The sequence below is a fragment of the Rhincodon typus genome, chromosome 6 (genome assembly GCF_021869965.1).
Source record: "Rhincodon typus isolate 14 chromosome 6, sRhiTyp1.1, whole genome shotgun sequence".
NCBI lineage: Eukaryota > Metazoa > Chordata > Chondrichthyes > Orectolobiformes > Rhincodontidae > Rhincodon > Rhincodon typus.
The window spans coordinates 5,024,318-5,045,977 of NC_063337.1; the positions used below are offsets into that span (position 1 = coordinate 5,024,318).

The following is a 21,660-nucleotide window of genomic DNA, read 5'->3' on the forward strand; positions in this document are numbered from 1 at the left end:
CGGTGAGAGGGGGGCCGGTGAGGGGGCAGTGGGCGGTGAGAGCGGGGCCAGTGAGGGGGCAGTAGGCAGTGAGAGCGGGGCTGGTGAGGGGGCAGTGGGGGGTGAGGGGGCAGTGGGTGGTGAGAGCAGGGGCGGTGAGGGGGCAGTGGGCGGTGATGGTGGGGCTGGGGAGGGGGTGACAACAGCCTCCTGAGTGTCCTAGCGATTGGAGCGGGGCCTGCACTGTTGTGGAGATGGGGCTTGTGACTCTGAGATCTGGCCTTTCTTTCTTGCTTACCTTTTGCTCTGTTACATCTTCTAATTCTGGTTTATGTAACCAAATGGGCACCTTTCGCTCTACTTCTGTATTCCTATACTTAGTACATGTGACAAATAAATAAATAAATCTAAATCTAAATAAACCTAAATCTAAATTAAACTCAATGTTGAGTCCAGAAGGCTGTAAACAGACCCAACTAATCTTCCCCAACGAAAACAGAAGTTGCTGGATAAGCTCAGCAGGTCGAGCAGCATCTGTGGACTGAAACCAGAGTTAATGTCTCAGGCCCAGTGACTCTTCCTCAGAATTCCTAAGCTTTCCCAAAGCCTGTCCCCACCATCTACAAGGCACAAGTCAGGAGTGTGATGGAATGCTCCCCACTTGCCTGGATGGGTGCAGCTCTGACAACATTCAAGAAGCTTGTCACCATCCAGGACAGAGCAGCCCGCTTGATTGGCACCACATCCACAAACATCCACTCCCTCAGTAGCAGCAGTGTGTACCATCTACAAGATGCACTGCAGAAATTCAGCAAAGATCCTCAGACAGCACCTTCCAAACCCACGACCACTTCCATCTCGAAGGACAAGGGGCAGCAGATACATGGGAATACAACCTGTGCATCATCGACGGTCCCTCACAGTCAAGGATGTCTCCCTTCCACTCACAGGGTGAGTCCGTAGGTCGCTATACAGACCGATGCAGTTACTACAGGCTCTGTTACAGTTGGGGCAGAAGGTGGTCACAGGAAGGGGGTTTTTTTATGTTCATTAATGGGATGAGGGCATCGCTGGTTAGGCAGCATTTATTGCCCATCCCTAATTGCCCAGAGGGCAATTAAGAGTCAACCACATTGCAGTGGGTCTGGAGTCACATGTAGGCCAGACCAGGTAAGGATGGCAGTTTCCTTCCCTAAAGGGCATTAGTGAACCAGATGGGTTTTTATGACAATCGGCAACGGATTCACAGTCATCATTAGATTCTTAATTCCAGATATTTATTGAATTCAAATTCCACCATCTGCCATGGCAGGATTCGAACCTGGGCCCCCAGGACATTATGTGGGTCTCTGGATTAACAGTCCAGCAATAAAACCAGTAGGCCATCGCCTCCCCAAGGAGGGTGGGGTGTTGGTGTGGCAGTGTGCTCCTTACGCTGTTTTCACCTCACTCCCGCATTTTCCCGATAGCGACTCTCGAGGATCTCAATGCCTTCCCGGATGTTCCTCCTCTGCTTTGGACAGTCGTGGGCTGGTGATTCCCAGGTGCCTGTGGGAATGCTGCACTTTGCCAGTGATGCCTTGAGGGAATCACTGAAGCGTTTCCTCTGTTACCTCTGGGGCTCACCCGCCATTTCATAGCTGGAGTACAGCATCCGCTCAAGGAGTCTCGTGTGGGTCATGTGGCCAAGGTGCAAAGCACATTGTAGCCGATCTAGAGTGGTCAGTGCCTCAATGCTGGGGACGTTGGCCCAGTACAGCTCCAGCACCTTGAGGAGTTTGCTGTAGACACACCACCTGGACTGCATAAACTGCAGTGGTTCAAGAAGGCAGCTCACCACCACCTTCTCAAGGGCAACTAGGGATGGGCAAGAAATGCTGGCCAGGCCAGTGCCATGCTCACCACATGAATGAATAAAAAAATTTGCTGTGAAGAGCTTTGGGAATTGGCTAAAAGTGAGCTTTACAGGTAGGTCTATACTTTATCAGGGAGGATGGAGATTAACGACAACAGTCTCTGTTTGATGGCATGTATCTGCTGATCTGAGATTTACTGGGTCGATTAATCCGAGTTTAAAACTAGGAGGTCCTGAAATACACAGCTTGTCTCAGTTTTTGCAGAGGTTCATCTTTCAAAGGTCGGTTCCTTCATGAGTGCAAGAAATAGGTCAACAAATGTGTACTTGGCAGACTAATGAGAGCGAGGAGGATTCGGGAGAATATGTGTCACGCTAGGTGTGCTGCCTCATGACACTGAGAGGCGTATAATGGATAAATAACTCAGAACAGCACATATGCTGAAGATTCAATATAATGTACAAAAATCATCACTGCCAGATAGTGGGCGAAACAATGGAAAGACCCGAGAACAGTCAAAGGAGTGAGTAAATGGAATGTGTGCAAATGATAGATAAAAACAGGGAGAAAGAACAAGAGTCAGTGTTGTACACACAGAAACTTGCATTGATGTAGCACCTTTAACCTAGTGTCTCTGGAGAAGGTGGAAACAAAAGCATTCCCAAGGACGATACCAGAACTGAAATGTTAAAGCGATTAGGAAAAAGATTGAACACTCTGGAAGAAAAATGGCAGAGAGGTGACCACAGGGAGATTTGTAAAATTCTGAGTAGATTTATCAAGATGGAGAGAGAGAAGAATCCATCAAAATTCCTCCAACAGCACCTTCCAAAGCTATGACCACTTCCATCTAGAAGGACAAGAGCAGCAGATACATGGGAACACCAACCCCTATAAGTTCCCCTCCGAGCCACTCACCATCTGACTTGGAAATATATCGTCGTTCTTTCACTGTCACTGGGTCAAAATCCTGGAATTCCTTCCCTAATGGCATTGTGAGTCGACTCACTCCACATGGACTGCAGTGGTTCAAGAAGGCAGCTCACCACTGCCTTCTCAATAGCAGTTAAGGATGTGCAATAAATGCTGGCCCAGCTAGTGATGCCCCCATCCCATGAATGTATGTACAAAGGTGTCCCCACTTGTTGCAGATACCAGAACAAGGGGACATCTGCATAAAGATAGCTACTAATAAATCCGATAGGAAATTCAGGACTATCTACTTCACCCAGAGAGTGGTGGAACTCACAACCACAAGTAGTTATGGTCATTTTTTAAAAATACATTTACAAGAGGTGACATGTACTTCCAAGTCAGGATGGTGATGGGAACTTGGAGATGGTGGTGCTCCTTTGTATCTGCTGCCCTTGTCCTTCTAGATGCACAAGATATCATGAGAAGTAATCACTCAGTAAATGTCCACAGATGTAATTAATTGTATAACTAATTCATTATAATCTTAAATTATGATTAAAACAATTTTACGGCTCATCTGGGATCATTGACATGGAGTAATGGTGGTTGAACTGAGGAACTGCCTGTGTTGAGTTTGCATATTCTCCCCGTGTCTGTGTGGGTTTCCTCCAGGTACTCCGGTTTCCTCCCACAGTCCAAAGGTGTACAGGTTAGGTGGATTGGCCGTGCTAAATTACCCGTAGTGTTCAGGGATGTGTAGATTAGGTGGGTTGTAGGGGGATGGGTCTGGGTGGGATGTCTGAGGGTCAGTGTGGACTTGTTGGGCCGAAGGGCCTGTTTCCACACTGTGGGGATTTTATGACTGAATTCAGTGAATGAACAGCCGCAGTGAGAAAGTGAAAATCTGCATCACTCTTTTCTGTTTGTACTGAGGAACCTGTGTTTCTGAAAAAATCCACACCTTCATGCTCAGACCAACCTGGCCAACCCTAAAATGCTAAGGCATGGCCTCCAATCTAAGGCCTAGTCTAACTGGATTTCTACCTGAACTAAAGATTGGTGGGAAAGATTCTCCACCGATATACAGCTTTTGGAGATCCAGCTTCATCGACAAGAGATAACAAGGTGTAGAGCTGGATGAACACAGCAGGCCAAGCAGGATCAGAGGAGCAGGAAGGCTGACGTTTTGGGCCTAGACCCTTCCTCAAAAAAAAATTTTTTTTCTGAGAAAGGGTCTAAGCCCGAAACAGCAGCTTTCCTGTTCCTCTGATGCAGTTGGACTGCTGTGTTCATCCAGCTCTACACCTTGTTATCTCAGATTCTCCAGCATCTGCAGTTCCTACTATCTCTTCATTGCCAAGAGTCACTGTTTCTGAGAGAATTCATTAAACTTGATCATTGGTTTCTCCAGTCACTGAATAATAATTCCCCTTGTTGTTATACAACATCTCAGCAGAGCTGTCGATCATATCTCATCCTGTCTGTGCATGAATGTGTGTCTATTTGGGTTTAAGGAGGGTATAGTTAGACCAGACTGATTCCTGGGATGGCAGGACCAAAGTATGAAAACAGGTTGAATTGGTTGGGACTATATTCACTGGAGTTCACTAGAAAGAAAGGAAATCTCATAAAAACTTATAAAATTCTAACAGAACAAGACAGGGTAAACACAGGAAGGATGTTCCTGATGTCCAAGAAGTACAGAACCAGGGGTAGGAAAACTTTCTCCACCTAGAGAGCGGAGGGCCTGTGGAATCCTCTGCCACAGAAAGCGGTTGACGTAAAACATTGAAAGTTTTCAAGAAGGTGTTAGATATAGGTCTCAGCTAAAGGGATTGAAGGGAATGGGTGGAAAGCAGGGACAGGGAACTGAATTAGATGATCAGCCACAATCTTATTGAATAGAAGGGCAAAATGGTCTACTCCTATTTTCAATGCTTCTATATTTTTGGGTTGAGGCTGCACAGTAGCAGTTCATAGAATCCCTACAATATGGGTGCACTGACCCTCCAAAGAGCATCGCACCCATTCCCAATCTATCCCTCCATTTCCAATGCCTAACCCAACTAGCCTGTACATCCCTGCACACTATGGGCAATTTCCCATGGCCAATCCACCCTAACCTGCACATCTTTGGACTGTGGGAGGAAACCAGAGCACCCAGAGGAAACCTGGAAGGAAGAATGTGCAAGCTCCACACAGTTACCCGAGGCTGGAATTGAACCCTGGCGCTGTGAGGCAGCAGTGCTAACCACTGACCAACTGTCCTGCCCCTTTAATAACCCATTTTGCCACTTGGTTAAAGATTAAGTTTGTTCATGATAAATATGTTTTCGTTTTTTGATCAAACCTGGTGGGAGACTTTATTTTTGCCCTAAGTAAGTGTAAAACTAAAATAATTTAGCCATCTTGGTGATTCAGAGGATATGTACACTTTTGGGGTATCTCAGGGAGTTCTGGGCTTGATTAACAACACTCTCCTCCCATCGAGTTGTGACAAAGTTTTGGGGGCATGAGAGGCTTGTCTGGGATTTTAAAATGTTTTAAGATTTAAATGTTGATGTTTGTTATTTGAGATTGGACACACGTGCTCGCTCTCCCCACACTATTCCATTCAATGACACTTAGTTCTCAATATCCCCCAGGTGGATATCAGAACGAGAGGAGGATAGCATCTTACTGTGCAGAAAGAAAGAAACAAAGAATGAAAACAAAAAGAAAGAGAATATTTGGAAAGGGAAAGAAGGAATTATTAAAGGAGAGAGAGAAAGACACAAAGAGAGACGCACTGAGAGAAAGAATGAGAAAGAAATGGTAAGGGAATGTCAATGTGAAAGGGAAAGAGTTGTCCATTTCGTACAGTAACAATGGAAAGGGCCGAATAGGCTGTTCTGTGTAACCTGGGAGGCTGTCATTTTTACTGCTTTGGGCAGTTCCCTGAAACAAGGTCAGGATTAGAAAGACTGTAAGATACAGGAACAGGAGTAGGCCATTCAGTCCATCAAACTTGCTCTGCCATTCAACACGATCATTGGCTGATCCGACTTTCCTGCCTTAAGTAACTCCACACAGGCCAGTATTCCATCACCAAGTCACTCTATATTTACATGTGCATGGTACTTGACACTGACCCAGCTCCCTCATAGCCAGCTCTCAGAGTGAATAGAACCCCTGACACTCCTGTTTATATCTGTCAGCCAGGGCTCCCTGATTGGACCAGATTAACAGCCCCAATCAGGGAAATCACTTTCTAAGGTGTCCACCTGGCTGACCTCATTACAATCACCACACTGCCATTTCCCCGTAACACACATAGAGATTTCTGGAAAAGCTCAGCAGGTCTGGCAGCATCTGTGAAAAGAAATCAGAGTTAATCCAGTGACCCTTCCTCAGAACCTTTTTCCCCGCAACCGTTGTTCCCCCAACTGATCAAGAATTTATCCCTGCACACAAGGACTCTGCTACCCCAGCTGTCCATGGCAAGGAGTTTCAAAGACTCACAACCCTCTGAGAGAAGAAATTCCTCCTCAGTCTTAAATTGGTGCCCCTTTATTCTGAGACTATGCCCTCTGCTCCTAGAAGAGTTAAAACCGACCCCAGAGAGAGAGACAGACAAACAAATGGACAGATGGAAACAAAAATAGGATGAGTAAGAGCAGAATTAATTAAATAACAGAAGGAGTGAATACAGCCAGAGGCAGTGAAAAGAAGGATTAAATGTGAAGTCAAAAATCTACCCCTCCTTTATTGGCAATGGGTTCCAATGTACTGTTTAACAAAAGCAGTAGTATCATGTGAAATAACATGTTTTAGTTTGTTCCTCAAAGATCAAAGTGATTTGCAAAGGCCTGTTGAGATTTGGTGACTGTCTGAAAAATTCCATGGATGTAGCAGAGTGAATCGTAAATTGTCATTACTTCGGGCAAACAATCAGGATTTGCTGGAGAACTTGAAGTATTTTATCATGACATGTGACTGTCAGCGGAAGGCAAGTTGGCATGGCATCATCTCCCTCTTTCAGAGTGACAGCTCCCATGATGCCATCCTCAATCCATGTAAAATCAAACAAGAAAACGGTGTTCCCCTGACACAGACTGTTACTAGTCACTGCTTGGAGTACTCATCTCTCCTGTGTTACCAGCAGTCCCCATTTCTTTTGCAGCAAATTCCACCTCCTTTGCCATTTCTCTTACGTTTATCTGCATTAAATCTTAAAAACCAGTCAGGGGTATTTCCCGCTGGGATGGTTTTAGCCTGTTCCAATGCCATCTTATTTTAAGATTTGGAGAAACCTGGTTCCTGTTTTTTTGATCCTTGACTAAATTACCTTAACTCTATTTCCAAAGTGTGAGAACCAATAGTTTGCCTTTTCAACACAAGGCTGGGTGGGAGGCTGAGCTTGGAGAAGGATGCAGAAACACATCAGTGTGATTTGGACAAACTGACTGAGCGGGCAAATTAATGAAAATTAAAGTATAACATGGATAAATATGAGGTTCTGCATTTTGGTAGCAAAAACAGGAAGGCACATTATTATCTGAATGGTGATAGATTGGGAAAGGGGGAGGTGTAATCAGACTGAGGTATCTTGTACACAATTCGCTGACAGTAAGCATTGCAGGTGTAGCAGGTGGTGAAGAAGGCAAATGGCCTCCATAGTGAGAGGATTTGAGTACAGGAAGAAGGATGTCTTGCTGCAATTGTACATGACCTTGGTGAGATCACACCTGGAGTATTGTGTGCAGTTTTGGTCTCTTTATCTGAGGAAGGATATTCTGGTGATGGAAGGAGTGCAGTGAAGGTTTACCAGACTGGTTCCTGTAATGGCGGGACTGATGTACAAAGAGAGACTGGATCGGTTAGGATTTACATTCACTGGTGTTTAGAAGAATGAGGAAGGATCTCTTGAAACCTACAAAATTTTAACAGGACTAGACAGGGTAAATGCAGGAAGAATGTTCCCAATGGCCAGGGTGTCCTGAACCAGGGGTCACAGTCTAAAGATACAGGGGAGGTCATTTAGGACTGGGATGAGGAGAAATGTCATCACCCAGAGAGTGGAGAGCCTGTGGAATTCTCTGCCACAGAAAATGCTTAAGGCCAAAATGTTTAATATTTCTAAGGAGTTAGATACAGTTCTTCAGACTATCAAATGTGTGGGAGAAAGCGGGAACAGGAGACTGAGTTGGATGACCATCCGCGATCATATTGAATGATGGAGCAGGCTCGAAGGGCTGAATGGCCTCCTCCTGCATCACAGTTTGGTTTAGCAACTACTCTGCCCAAGACCGCAAGAAATTACAGACAGTCATGAACACAGTCCAATCCATCATACAAACCAGCTTTCCATCCATTGACTCCATCTACACTTCCTGCTGCCTTGGGAAAGCAACCAACATAAACAAAGACCCCTCCCACCCTGGTTATACTCTCTTGTGCCCTCTTCCATTGGGCAGAAGATGCAAAAGTTTGAAAACACGTACCAACAGATTCAAGAATAGCTTCTTCCCTGCTGTTATCAGATTTATGAACAGAGCTCTCATATATTAGAGTTGATCTTTCTCTGCTCCTTCTCTGTAGCTGTAACACTATCTTCTGCATTCTGTTCGATTACCCTGATATATTTATGTATGGTATGATTTGTCTGCATAGCTCACAAAACAATACTTTTCACAGTATCTCGGGACATGTAACAGTAATCAATCAAATCAAATCAAATGTTCCTTTTTCCTACGTTAAGAGGAGAGAGATTATTCCCATCACCCACGTGAAACATCATTCTCTCAATCAATGTTATTTGTCCAATATCGATGCAAATCTTTCTTTTGCTGATATTAGTATTTCATTCAAATAAAACAAAGCACTGCAGGTGCTGGAAATCTGAAAAAAAAAACAAATTGCTGGAGAAAATCTGAAAAACAGAAATTGCTGCAGGATTTCAGCAGAACTCTGGAAACATCTGTGGAGAGAAAGGACAGTTTTGAGTTCAGTGACGCTTATAGAACAGACCCTTTTCTGAAGGAGGGTCGCTGGTCTTGATATGGTAACTCTGTCTCCCACAGATTTTTTCCAAATTCATTCATTAGATGAGGGCATCACTGGCCAGGCCAGCATTTATTGCCCAAAGAGGGCAGTTTAAGAGTTAATCATGTTGCTCTGGGTCTGGAGGCACATGTAGACCAGACTAGGTAAGGATCGTAGTTTCTTTCCCTAAAGGGCATTAGTGAACCAGATGGGTTTTTAACAATAAGCAATTCATCGTCGTCATCATCAGACTCTTACTGAACTCAAATTCCACCATCCGCCATAGCAGGATTCAAACCCGGGTCCCCAGGACATTACCTGGGTCTCTGGATTAACAGGCCAGCGATCATACCACTAGGCCATCGCCTCCCCTCAGATACTGTCAGACTTGCTGACTTACTGAAACAACAACGCCTGTTTTTATTCGGCATTTCACTCCAGATGAATCAAATTTACTGTATCAGAGATAGTAGGAACTGCAGAAGCTGGAGAATCTAAGATAGCAAGGTGTAGAGCTGGATGAACACAGCAGGCCAAGCAGCATCATAGGAGCAGGAAGGCTGATGTTTCAGAAGGGTCTAGGCCCGAAACGTCAGCCTTCCTGCTCCTATGATGCTGCTGGGCCTGCAGTGTTCATCCAGCTCTACACCTTGTTATCTCAAATTTACTGTGTTGGGTTTATGAATTGATAGGTCTCAGTCATTAGTGAATCCAGTAACTGAACCATTAGGTCACCAGTATGATAAAGGTTACACTCTGAGGTACTCAGAGGCTAGTCTATCTCCTCAATGGAAACACATGATATTAGGCAGAATATCAAGTTTCCTCTCAAAATCCCAGGCCAAGATTTCTCCAGTGTAGGAGGGGTTTATAAAATGGCCAGTATAGTGTTTCGCACATTGCAATGTACACCTTGTTCACTTAAAGTTAACTTATACTTTTACCATCAGAGGGAGTTGGCAAAAAGGGAAATAGATAGAAAGCCATTGTTTGTATAATTATAAATTCTGGGTGTCTCTGGTTGTTTCAAGATTTTCATGGTTGGTTCTACACTTGGGTCAGTCGAAGGCTTGGTTCCGGCATTTCAATGAAGTTGTTGAAACCCTTCCTGGTCCTTGTGTACCAGTGAGGGCAAGAAAAATCTGCATTTCTGTAGCACCTTGCGCAACCTCAGGATATCCCAAAGTGCTTCGTGTCTAATAGAATATGACGGGATGTGCTGTCACTGTCGTATTACAGGAAAACACAATTGCCAATTTGTGCACAGCAAGATCCCAGAAGGGATCCAGCTATGGTATAAATATGGCATGGTAATCCGTTTTGGAAAATACTAGCAAAGTACTGAAAATCTCCCCTACTCTTTCTGGATGTCTAGCTGAGCAGGTGGACAGAGCCTTGATTAAAGGTATTGCCTGAAAGATGGCACCTTCAGCAGTGCAACACCCCCTCAGTACTGCACTGGAGGGTCAACCTCGATTTTGAACTCAACCTTGTGGAATGGGAATCATCTCACAACCAGGGTACTCAGGGAAAGCTTCCCACTTTGTCCACAATCTAAACATATGGGACCCTTCTACTGTGATCCTACACAAGGATCACCCCCAAAGACGCATGGAGGCAGATCCATGCCATGTCTACAAAACTTGGTGGCTGGTAGAGTGAAACCAGTCAGGTACCAGTCTTCCAGGATGGGCCACGTAGCAATGATTAATCTCATCCTGGGCACTTGTTGAGAGTAAAGCCCAGGGTAAAACAGAGGGCCATAATGGAAGGCTATGGAGGCAGTCAAGGCTAGCGGCACAATGATAATATCCCTGGATGGTCCTGAGGTTAATGCTCCGGGGACACTGGTTCAAATCCCCCTGTTGCAATTTTAGAGACTTAGAGTCATAGAGATGTACAACTTGGAACCAGCCCCTTCAGTCCAACTCATCCATCAATATCCTAGATTAATCCAGTCCCATTTGCCAGCATTTGGCCCGTATCCCTCGAAACCCTTCCTGCTCATGTCTTTTAAATGCCTTTTAAATGCAGTCATTCCAATGCTTCCTCTGGCAGCTCATTCCATACAGGCACCAGCCTTTACCTGAAAATATTGCCCCTTAGGTCCCTTTTAAACCTTCCCCCTCTCACCTAAACCTATGCCCTCTAGTTTTGGATTCCCTACCCTGAGGAAAAGACCTTGGCTATTCACCCTATCCATACCCTCATGATTTTATAAACTTCTATAAGGTCACCCCTCAAGCTCTGATGCTCCAGGGCAAATAGCCCCAATGGGATTTAAATTCAATTAATAACGGTGATCATCAAACTATGATTTCTTTTGTACAAAACAGTCAAACTTGTGAATGGCACTCATCTGACCCGTCTTGTATATCTCAGAACAGTGCTACAGAATAGTCATTCCCAAGGATTACTGGTTTCTCCCTCTGGGTTGATTAACTGTAGATCTTTAGGGACAGCAATCTCCTGATCTGGCCTACATATGAATCCTGGCCACAACAAGATGGTTGACTCTGAAATGGTCTAAAAGCCAGCTGTGGAATGGCCAACAAATTCTGCCTTGTTACAGATACTCATGTCTATATGATACCATACTGGACTTGAAACATTAACTCTGTTTCTCTCTTTACAGATGCTGCCACACCTGCTGAGTTCTTCCAGTGCTTTCCACGTGACCTAATGAATTGTAGAATCCATACAGTGCTGAAAAAGGCCATTTGGCCCATTGACTCTGCACTGACTCTCAAAGAGCATCCCAGCCAAACCCAGCTCCCAACCCAATCCCTGTAACCTCACATTTCCCATAGGTAATCCACCGAGACTCCACAAAGCAATTTACCATGGCAAATTCACCTGACCCACACATCTTTGGACTGTGGGAGGAAACCTATGCAGGCAAGGGGAGAACATGCAAACTTCACACAAACAGGTACCCGAGGCTGGCATTGAACCCAGGTCCCTGGTGCTGTGAGGCAGTAGTGCTAACCACTGAGCTACCATAATGGATTCATTTTTTTTTGTCTAAACCTCTCATAATCTTGCACATATCCATCAAATATTCCCTTAACGTCCTCTGCTCCGAGGAGAACAACCATTAACTTAGAACATAGAACATACAACAGTACAGCACAGTACAGGCCGTTCAGCCCACGATGTTGTGCCGAACTTTTACCCTAATCCTAAGGTCTATCTAACCTCCACCCCTACATTATACTATCATCCATATGTCTATCTAATTGTCTCTTAAATGCCCCTAATGAGGCCGACTCCACTACCCTCTCCGGCAATGCATTCCATGCCCCTACCACTCTCTGAGTAAAGAACCTACCTCTGACGTCTCCCTGATATGTACCTCCACTTGCTTTAAAACTATGTCCCCTCGTAATAGCTACCTCCACCCTAGGAAAAAGTCTCTGGCTGTCCACTCTATCTATACCTCTGATCATTTTGTACACCTCTATCAAGTCACCTCTCATCCTTCGTCGTTATAAAGAGAAAAGCCCTAGCTCTCTCAACCTTTCCTCGTAAGACCTTCCCTCCATTCCAGGCAACATCCTGGTAAATCTCCTCTGCACCTTTTCCAACGCTTCCACATCTTTTCTGTAATGAGGCGACCAGAACTGGACACAATACTCCAGATGTCGCCGAACCAGGCTTTTGTATAGCTGGAGCATAACTTCACAGCTCTTGAACTCAAACCCTCTATTAATGAAAGCTAACACGCTATACGCCTTCATGACAACTCTATCCACCGAGGTGGCACCTTTCAGGGAATTGTGAACATGACCCCCAAGATCCCTCTGCTCCTCCACACTGCCAAGAATCTTTCTGTTAACCCTGTATTCTGTTTTCAAGTTTGTCCTTCCAAAATGAATCACCTCACGCTTTTCAGGGTTAAACTCTATCTGCCACTTCTCAGCCCAGCTCTGCATCCTATCAATGTCCCTTTGTAACCTAGAACAGCCCTCCGCACTATCCACAACTCGACCCACCTTCGTATCTTCCGCAAACTTACTAATCCACCCTTCCACTCCTTCATCCAAATCATTTACAAAAATCACAAATAGAAGAGGACCCAGGACAGATCCTTGTGGTACACCATTCGTAACTGAGCGCCATGTTGAATATTTTCCGTCCACTACCACCCTTTGTCTTCTAAGGGTCAGCCAATTCTGAATCCAATCTGCCACATTTCCCCCTATCCCATGCCTCCTTACCTTCTGCATGAGCCTACCATGGGGAACCTTATTAAACGCCTTACTTAAATCCATGTATACCACATCCACAGCCCTACTTTCATCCACCTGTTTGGTCACCTCTTCAAACAATTCAATAAGGTTTGTGAGGCATGATCTACCCCTCACAAATCCATGCTGACTATCACGAATCAAACTGTGCCTTTCCAAATGATCATAAATCCTATCTCTCAGAGCCCTTTCCAATAATTTGCCCACCACTGACGTAAGACTAACTGGCCTGTAATTTCCGTGGTTATCCCTATTCCCTTTTTTGAACAAGGGAATGACGTTTGCCTCTCTCCAATCTTCTGGCACTATACCCATGGACAGTGAGGACAAAAAGATCATCGCCAAAGGCCCTGCGATCTCTTCCTTCGCTTCCCATAGAATCCTTGGATAAATCCCATCAGGCCCACGGGGCTTATCTATTTTCAAGTTTCTCAAAATTCCTAGTACATCTTCCTCACTAACATCGACCTCCTCTAGCCTACCAGCCTGTTTCACACTGTCCTCATCTACAACTAGGTTCCTCTCAGTTGTGAATACCAAAGAAAAGTATTCATCAAGGACCTCTCCTATCTCTTTATGCTCCGTGCACAAATTCCCTTTACAATCCTTGATTGGCCCTACCCTTTCTCTGGTCATTCTCTTATTTCTCACGTACATGTAAAAAGCCTTGGAGTTTTCCTTGATCCTATTTGCCAAGGTTTTCTCATGCCCCCTTATAGCTCTCCTAAGCCCTTTCTTCAGCTCCTTCCTGGATAACTTGTATCCCTCTGGAGCCTCTTCCGTTCCTTGTTTCCTAAACCTTATATAAGCAGTCTTCTTCGTCTTAACCAGTTGTTCGGCCTCTCTCGAGAACCAAGGCTCCCTCTCTTGACCGCATCTTCCCTGCCTGCTAGGGACAAACATATCGAGCATACGCAGTATGCATTCCTTAAGCAATCTCCACATTTCAATAGTGCTCTTCCCTGACAGCATCTGTTCCCATTTTATGTTACCCAGTTCTTGCCGAACAGAATTGTAATTACCCTTCCCCCAATTATAAACCTCACCCAGCTGTATGTACCTATCCTTTTCCATGACTATTGTAAAAGTGACAGAGTTATGATCGCTACCGCCAAAATGCTCTCCTACCAACAGGTCTAACACTTGGCCCAGTTCGTTGCCAAGCACCAAATCCAAAGTGGCCTCTCCTCATGTTGGTCTATCTACATACTGTGTCAGGAATCCTTCCTGAACGCACTGGACAAAATCCGCTCCATCTAAACTATTACAACTAAAATGTTTCCAATCAATATTTGGAAAGTTGAAGTCACCTATGACTACAACCCTGTGACTTCTGCACCTTTCCAGTATCTGCCTCCCAATCCGCTCCTCCACTTCTCTGCAACTATTAGGGTATCTGTAAAAAAACCCCAACAAAGTGACTGCTCCTTTCTTGTTCCTGACCTCAACCCAAACTGACTCTGTAGACAACCTAACTTTGTCATTAAAATCCATCATTACTGGAATCATTTGGGTGAACAGTCTCAAGACCCATATCCTTCCCAGCGTGTGATAACCAGAACTGGATTTGAACCAGAACTCTTGTTTTGGCTGAACCAGGGAATCTTTTCCAGATGCTTATATGTGACTCCGGACAGCAAGTGAACAGTCTGCCCCAAGAAACTTGGCAATACAGGCATTGCCATAAATACACGGTATAAAGGCAAAGTTACTTAAATCCTACACCAACATAGGCCACTGTTCCTATTAGACAAAGAGAGACAACTGGTGATGGTTTAACCTGAGGGTCACAATGCCTCAGGTGAAGGGAGAGGTTGAGAAGGTGGGAGTTTCATGGTAACCTCAGTCAGTGTGAGAATTGAACCCACGCTGTTGGCATCACAAACTGGCTTTCGAGCTAACTGACTGCTGCACATTCTGTGTGCCAGGTGTCAGCACAGAGAGGAAAGTGGAGATTGTCAGATGAGGCAGTGAAGGGGGGCAGTGCAGAAACAGAGGGAGCTTACTGGTCAAATAACTTGCCAAAAGGTCCCAGTGGTACCTCAGCAACAGAGTCAGAGCTGGTACAACAATCAGACCAGAGGAAATGGCACAGTGTCAAGAATGACTCTCCACCACAGGGTCAACTGTAACTCAGTAATTTATGCTTTTAGCTCAAAGATTTTGAGCTGAAATCCTGTCTTTCACTCCTAGCCTCCTATCCTCTCAGGTGATGCTACCAGTGGAGCTCTGAGGGAGTGCTGTGTGGTCAGCAATGCTGTCTTTTGGATGAAAATACAGAGCTGAGATTATATCTGCTCTACCAGGAGAATTTCAGTGGTACTCTGCACTTTAAAAGGAGCAAGGGAGGTCTTTCCCTGTATTTTGGTCATTATTTATCCCTTAAGTAGTAACATTAAAATAAAACAGATTACCTGGTCATTGTCACATTGAGTCTAGAACCAGGAGACAGAGTTTCAGGAATCAGGATAGGCCATTTAGGACTGAGATGAGGAAAGGTTTTATTTCTCAGAAGCTGGTCTGCCTGCGGAATTCTCTACCGAACAAAGCTGTGGAGGCTGGGTCACTGAATATGTTTAAAAAGGGATTTATAATTTTTTTGGATATCAAAGGCATCAAGGGTATGGAAAGAAAGCGGAAATATGGCATTGAGATAGAAGATCAGCCATGATCATATTTAATTGAGGACAGGTTCAAAGGACTGAATGCCTACACCTCTTGCTGTTTCCATGTTTGTACAGTGGGGTGGAAAGTGAAAACAAGCGGAACTCTCCGCGAGGAAAGGGAGTGGGTGAGGACAGAAGTGTGGAATATGTCAGGCATGGCTATGTGCAATGGAGGGAGGGAAGTGTTTGCTTGAGGTGCCAGGAGAACATATCTGAGACACCCTGGTTTGAGGTGGCAGATTTGATGGAGATGGAGAACTTGGGAGAATGGAACAGAGTCCTTACAGGGAGTAAGGTGTCGTACAATGTGCTGGAGAATATCTTCAATGGGAAGGAAGGATTTTGTCTCCCCACGGACTGTGCAGAGGTCACTCTTGTCAATAATGTCATGGTCGGATGCAACTACAAACAGGTACTTGATCAGGATGAGGTCATGTATGATTGTCCCTCTTGTTGGTTCCCTCACCGGCTGCCACTGGGTCACTCTAACAGCTATGTCCTCTAGGACCCAACCAGCTCAATCGGTAATGCTACTGTTGGCCCACTTTTGGCGGTGAACATTGACGTTCTTTCACCCAGAGTACATTCGCTATCCTTGCCACCCTCGTACTTCTTCCAAGTGTAGTTCAACATGGAGGGGTACTGATACATCAGTTAAGGGGGCAGCGGTACATGTCGATCAGCAGGAGGCTTCCTTGCCCATGTTTGACCTGATGTCTTGAGACTTTGTAGTGTCCACAGTCAATTCTGAGGACCCCCAGGGTAATTCTGTCACTGCTGTGCACCACCTCTGCTGGGCCTTTCCTGCTGGTGGGACAGGACATATCCAGGGATGCTGATGGTGGTGTCTGGGACATTGTCTGTAAGGTATGATTCTGTGAGCAAGACGATGTAAGGCTGTTGCCTTGGCTCATCTGTAGCACAGCTCTCCCAACTGGCACTAGCCCCCAAAATGTTAGTAAGGTGGGCTGTTTCTGCGGTTGTCTTTTCCAGTGCCAAGATTAATGATTGGTGATCTGTCCAAGTTCATTTCTTTATTGAGATGTTTTATCAGCTTAATACAATGGTGTGGCTTTCTCAGCCATTTCAGAGGACATTTAAGAGTTAGCCATATTACTATGCATCTGGGGTCACATGTAGACCAGGACAGGCAAGGACAACTGATATCCTAAACAGATAGTCTAAAAATTTAGAACCAGACATTTCAGGAGAAATGTACTACACACAAAGGATGACAAAAGTTTAGAACTAGGAGGTTATGAGGTGACCTGATAGAAGTTTATAAAATAATGAGGGGTCTAGATAAGGTTGATAGTAGTTGTCTTTTCCCTAACTTGGGGAATTTCAAGACCAGGGGGCATATTTTTAAGGTGACAGGAGAGATATTTTAAAAAAGACATAGGAGGCAATTTTTTTTACGCAGAGGGCGGTTCGCATGTGGAACGAACTTCCTGAGGAAGCAGCAGATATGGGTACAATTACAACGTAAAAGACATTTGGATGGATACATGAATAGGAAAGGTTTGGAAGCATATGGACCAGGAGCAGGCAGATGGGACTAGTTCAGTGTGGGATTACGGTCGGCACAGACTTGTTGGACCAAAAGGTCTATTTCCATGCTGTATGTCTCCATGACTATAACTCTAAGCTGTCAGTCTAAAATCTGAGATAGATGCAATTTTGTTAAGCAAAGGATTTAAAAAAAAATTCTCTTGTGGGAGATGGGCATTGCTGGCCGGCCAGCATTTATTGCCTGTCCCTAGTTGCCCCTTGAGAAGGTGGTGACCTTCTCGAAACTACACTCCATGTGCTGTGGGTTGGCCAACAATGCCCTTAGGGAGGGAGCTCCAGTGTTATTAAGGGGTAAAGGCCAAAGGCAGGCAAACGGATTTAGGCTACAGTTCAGCCATGATCTCATTGAATGGAGAAACAGGCTCAAGGGGCTGAATGGCCAACTCCTGTTCCTCTGATCCTACGCTAAATTGCAATGGTGAACCAAATGCATCTGTTTATGGCAGTCGGGAGTAGTTTAATGGACACCATGAGACCAGCTTTCACACTGACATTCAAACTCACTCAATATCAATGGTAGGATTTGAACCCATGGCCCCAGAACCTATACCTCTGGATTCCATTACTCCACCAGCACCTTCCTGAATAATATCATCACTCCCATGGTGTCATTTGGACTTTGGGAGCCCTGAGGTTGCAAAGGGCACTGCACATAGTGTTTTTCACCAGTCAGTGGGAGCGAATTCCAGATTTTGGGCAAGTATCTATTGGGTCACCACAATTTGTTGTCACTGTGAAGCCAGGAAATGAAACAGCTATGGTTTTTGCAGCATTAACAGGGCAGGCTGAGAACTGGACTGTACAATAGATGTGGGTGGAAAGGGATTCCAGACTGCCTGTATCCAACTTCTGCCACGTAGCACAGCTCAGGATGGGGGCGGGAGAGAGGGAGAGAGAGACAGCTACAGTGAATGAGAAAAGACCACAATGCACGAAGACTGTCTTCTGTCAAAAGCATAAATACTCCCAGGAAAAACAGACAAATAATTTTTTATTGTTGCCAGTTCTTACTCTGAGCTATCCAGTTCAGTTACAAACTTAAAAATACTGGAGATTCGATATGAAGTATCTCACTGTACTTAAAACTGTAGGTATTCCTTCACTTCATGTGTATGTAATTTATTGGACACATATTTGTGGTTAACATGAACACTGAGGGAAAATGTATTAATTCATAAAACATTAAAAGTACACAATACTATAATCATTCAGTCCTTAAAATTCTCCTCCCAACCAATCCCAAGTCCGAGTTAAATCTTATTGGGAACACAGGCAGATCCTGATGGTTTCTGGGTCCTAAGGAGTCTCTCCAACATCAGGAAAAGGGAGAAACTGGAATTGGAAGTAAGCGTCAGTTCAAAAGGAAAATGAAAATCTGACCAGATGTTTCCCAACTTGTTGTATGAAGTTAATTTTATTCACAAGACTAATTTACTCCAGGAAAAACTTATATAGGATCAGACTGAAACATAAGAACAGAAGTAGGCCACTCAGCCCCTTGAGCCTGTTCCACCATTCAATGAGATCATGACTGATCTGTGGCCTAACTCCATAGACCTGCCTTTGGCCCATATCCATTAATACCTTTGCTTAACAAAACTGTATGTCTCTCAGATTTAAAAGTAACAACTGAATCAACACCCACTGCCTTGGGTGAAAGAGAGTTCCAAACCTCTACCACCCTTTGTATGTAGAAGTGCTTCCTAACATCTCTTGTGAATGGCCTGGTCCTAATTCTCAGACTGTGCACCCTAAAATCCTCAACCAGTGGAAATAGTTTATCTTTATCTACACGTCTTTTCTTGTTAATTTCTTGTAGACTTTGATTTTGTAGACTTAACCTTCTAAATTCTAGAGAAAACAGACCTAAGTTGTGTAGTTTTGCCTTTCTATTGTGCCTGTCATACCCTCAGGATGTTGCACAGTATTTCACAGCCAATGAAGTACTTTTGAAGTCACCATAGACGAGACATTTTGTATTCACCAGAGAGAATAGAAAGATCCTTGGTTTAACTCACCTGAGAGAGCGACACTCTCAATTCTGCAATGGGGTAATGTCAATTTCAATCATTGTCTCAAGTCCCTGGTGCAAGAGCAGTACACGAGCACTCCCTGATTTACAAACGTCTAAGTTACAAACACGCATGCTTATGATCAGAGCCCATACAGGGATGTAGTAATTATTAATTAGAAAGACCTTATATGTGAATGTTTACTTATGAACAGCTATTTTGTACTGTAATGTATTGAGTTCCAATTTGTGCACAAATCAATTCACAAATGTACTCAAGAACAGAACCCATTTGTAACTTGGGCAGTGCCTGTAATTAAGCAATGCATCTAAGCACTACTATATGTAGTCTGTGTTTTGTATTAATGTTTGCAATGATAATATGCAATTATATGTTTAAACGTCGTAACTTGTACCTGCAGTGTATTTGTGTTTGTTGTATATTTTTGTATATGCCCTTCTCTTGAACCCTATCAGTCTTGTTCTCTGGTCCCTTGTGTATCTCCCATTCCTCATTGTCTCCATCATTTTCAATTCCCGATATATAGTTGATTGATTTTAAATTCCACTAGCCACCCCCCTCCCCAACTCTGCAGAACATTGAAGTAGGCCTCCTGGTCTCTGGATTAGTAATCCAGCAAGATTATCGTCTCTTCTCGTTGCGCTTGAGAAGGCCATAGCCAGACACCTTCTTGGGAGCTCATGCTGTGTAGTTATACCCAAATGCTGGAAGGGTGTCTGTTTTGTGATGCAGATGATGCCACCAGCATAAATTCAATTCCTACACTGACTGAGGTTAGCATGAAGGACTCTCCTTCTCAATGTCACCCCTCATCTGAGGTGTGGTGACCCTTGGGATAAACCACCACCAATCATTTTTCTTTAATGTGAGTGTAGGACTATGGCCACTTAACCTTTATCTCGGAAGGGAGATCCAGGATTTCAGTGACACTGAAAGAACAGCAATGTGTTTCCAAGTCAGGATGGTGAGTGGCTTCAAGGGCAACTTGAAAGGGGTGGTGTTCCCATGTATCTGCTGCCCCTGTCCTTCTAGATGGTAGTGGTGGTGGGTTTGGAAGGTGCTGTTGAAGGACACTAGTGAGTGAGTGAGTGAGTGATTGGAGAGAGGGGTAAACAAAGCATTGTTTCAGTAACTTTTGGTGTACCATGTCCAGTATTTGGCAGCTTATTGTGGGGAGAATCAGAGGGTTTATAGCATTACGGTGTTACAGTAGACATGTCTAAGATTAGAGGGCATACATTTAAGGTAAGTGGTTTAGAGGCGATCCGAGAATTTATTTTTACCCACTGGGTAGTAGAAATATATGACATGCTGCCTGAGAAGGTGGTAGAGGCAGGTGTTCTCGCAACATTTAAGAAGCATCTGGATGAGCACTTAAAACGTCAGGGCACAGCAGACTATGGACCAAGCGCAGGTATATAGATTAGTACAGTTTAATGTTTGCTGGCCAGCATAGACATGGTGGGCTGAAGGGCCTGCTTCTATGTTGTATGACACTGTGACTTTGTCACCAGGTTCGGCACGGGCGATGAGAAACTATAAGCACTAGGGGAAACTGCAAGTGCTGGTGCCATTTCCAATGACGGTGAGAAGGTCAAGTGGTGATGTAATTGTGGCTTTTGGGAAATATGGTGGTTTTAAAGAATTGTCAAAAAAAGTCAATCGCCTCATGGTGGGAAATAAGTGCTGTGATTCCATCACGTTAAATTGTGACGGCGGCAAATAGTGAAATTCAGAGACTTTTTCTTCGGCAAATGGATGTATGAACATGGAACTTTTTTTTCCCACAGAGACCATTACATTGTTTATAAAAGGTTAGACGGTTGTTTAAAATGCAGGAAGAATCTAGGAAATTAGGAGAAACTGGAAGAGGGTGGGGGTGCGCAAAGAGAATTTTCTGCTGGTCTCCCAGCCAATGGCTGAATTCACTGAATTTAGAAAGTATGTAGTGCTGAATGACCTTCCTCTGGGCTTTTTGACTCACATTGACTCCTGGTCTAAGAGCACTTTGCTTTTAAATTTTCCATCCTTATATTCAAGCCCTTCTCCTGCCTCACCCATTACCTCTCTCTGCAATCCAATTCCTCCAGGTCAGACTCTCTTCTCGAGCAGGATTTTCACCTCTCCACAACCGAAGTAGTGCCTTCAGCTACCTGGGCCCTAAACCCCAGAACTCCCTCCCTCTCTACCTCTCCTTAAAACCTTGCTTTTTGATCAAGAGACTCCCATAACTCCCCTGAGATAACAAGGTGTAGAGCTGGATGATCACAGCAGGCCAAGCAGCATCAGAGGAGCAGGAAAGCTGACGTTTCGGGCCTAGGCCCTTCAGAAAAATCTGAAGAAGGGTCTAGGCCTGAAACGTCAG

The 21,660-nt window shown here is 44.5% G+C and overlaps 3 protein-coding genes across 7 annotated transcripts in view; all 3 read right to left on the reverse strand.

The window, feature by feature from the left end:
- dgat2 (diacylglycerol O-acyltransferase 2) overlaps positions 1-21,660 on the reverse strand; it is a 659,593-nt gene that overhangs the window by 516,825 nt on the left and 121,108 nt on the right. The gene's annotated exons all lie outside the window — the stretch shown is intronic.
- LOC109928510 (kelch-like protein 24) overlaps positions 1-21,660 on the reverse strand; it is a 393,202-nt gene that overhangs the window by 272,775 nt on the left and 98,767 nt on the right. The gene's annotated exons all lie outside the window — the stretch shown is intronic.
- LOC109913774 (glycerophosphodiester phosphodiesterase domain-containing protein 5-like) overlaps positions 1-21,660 on the reverse strand; it is a 309,738-nt gene that overhangs the window by 210,033 nt on the left and 78,045 nt on the right. The window lies entirely within an intron of this gene.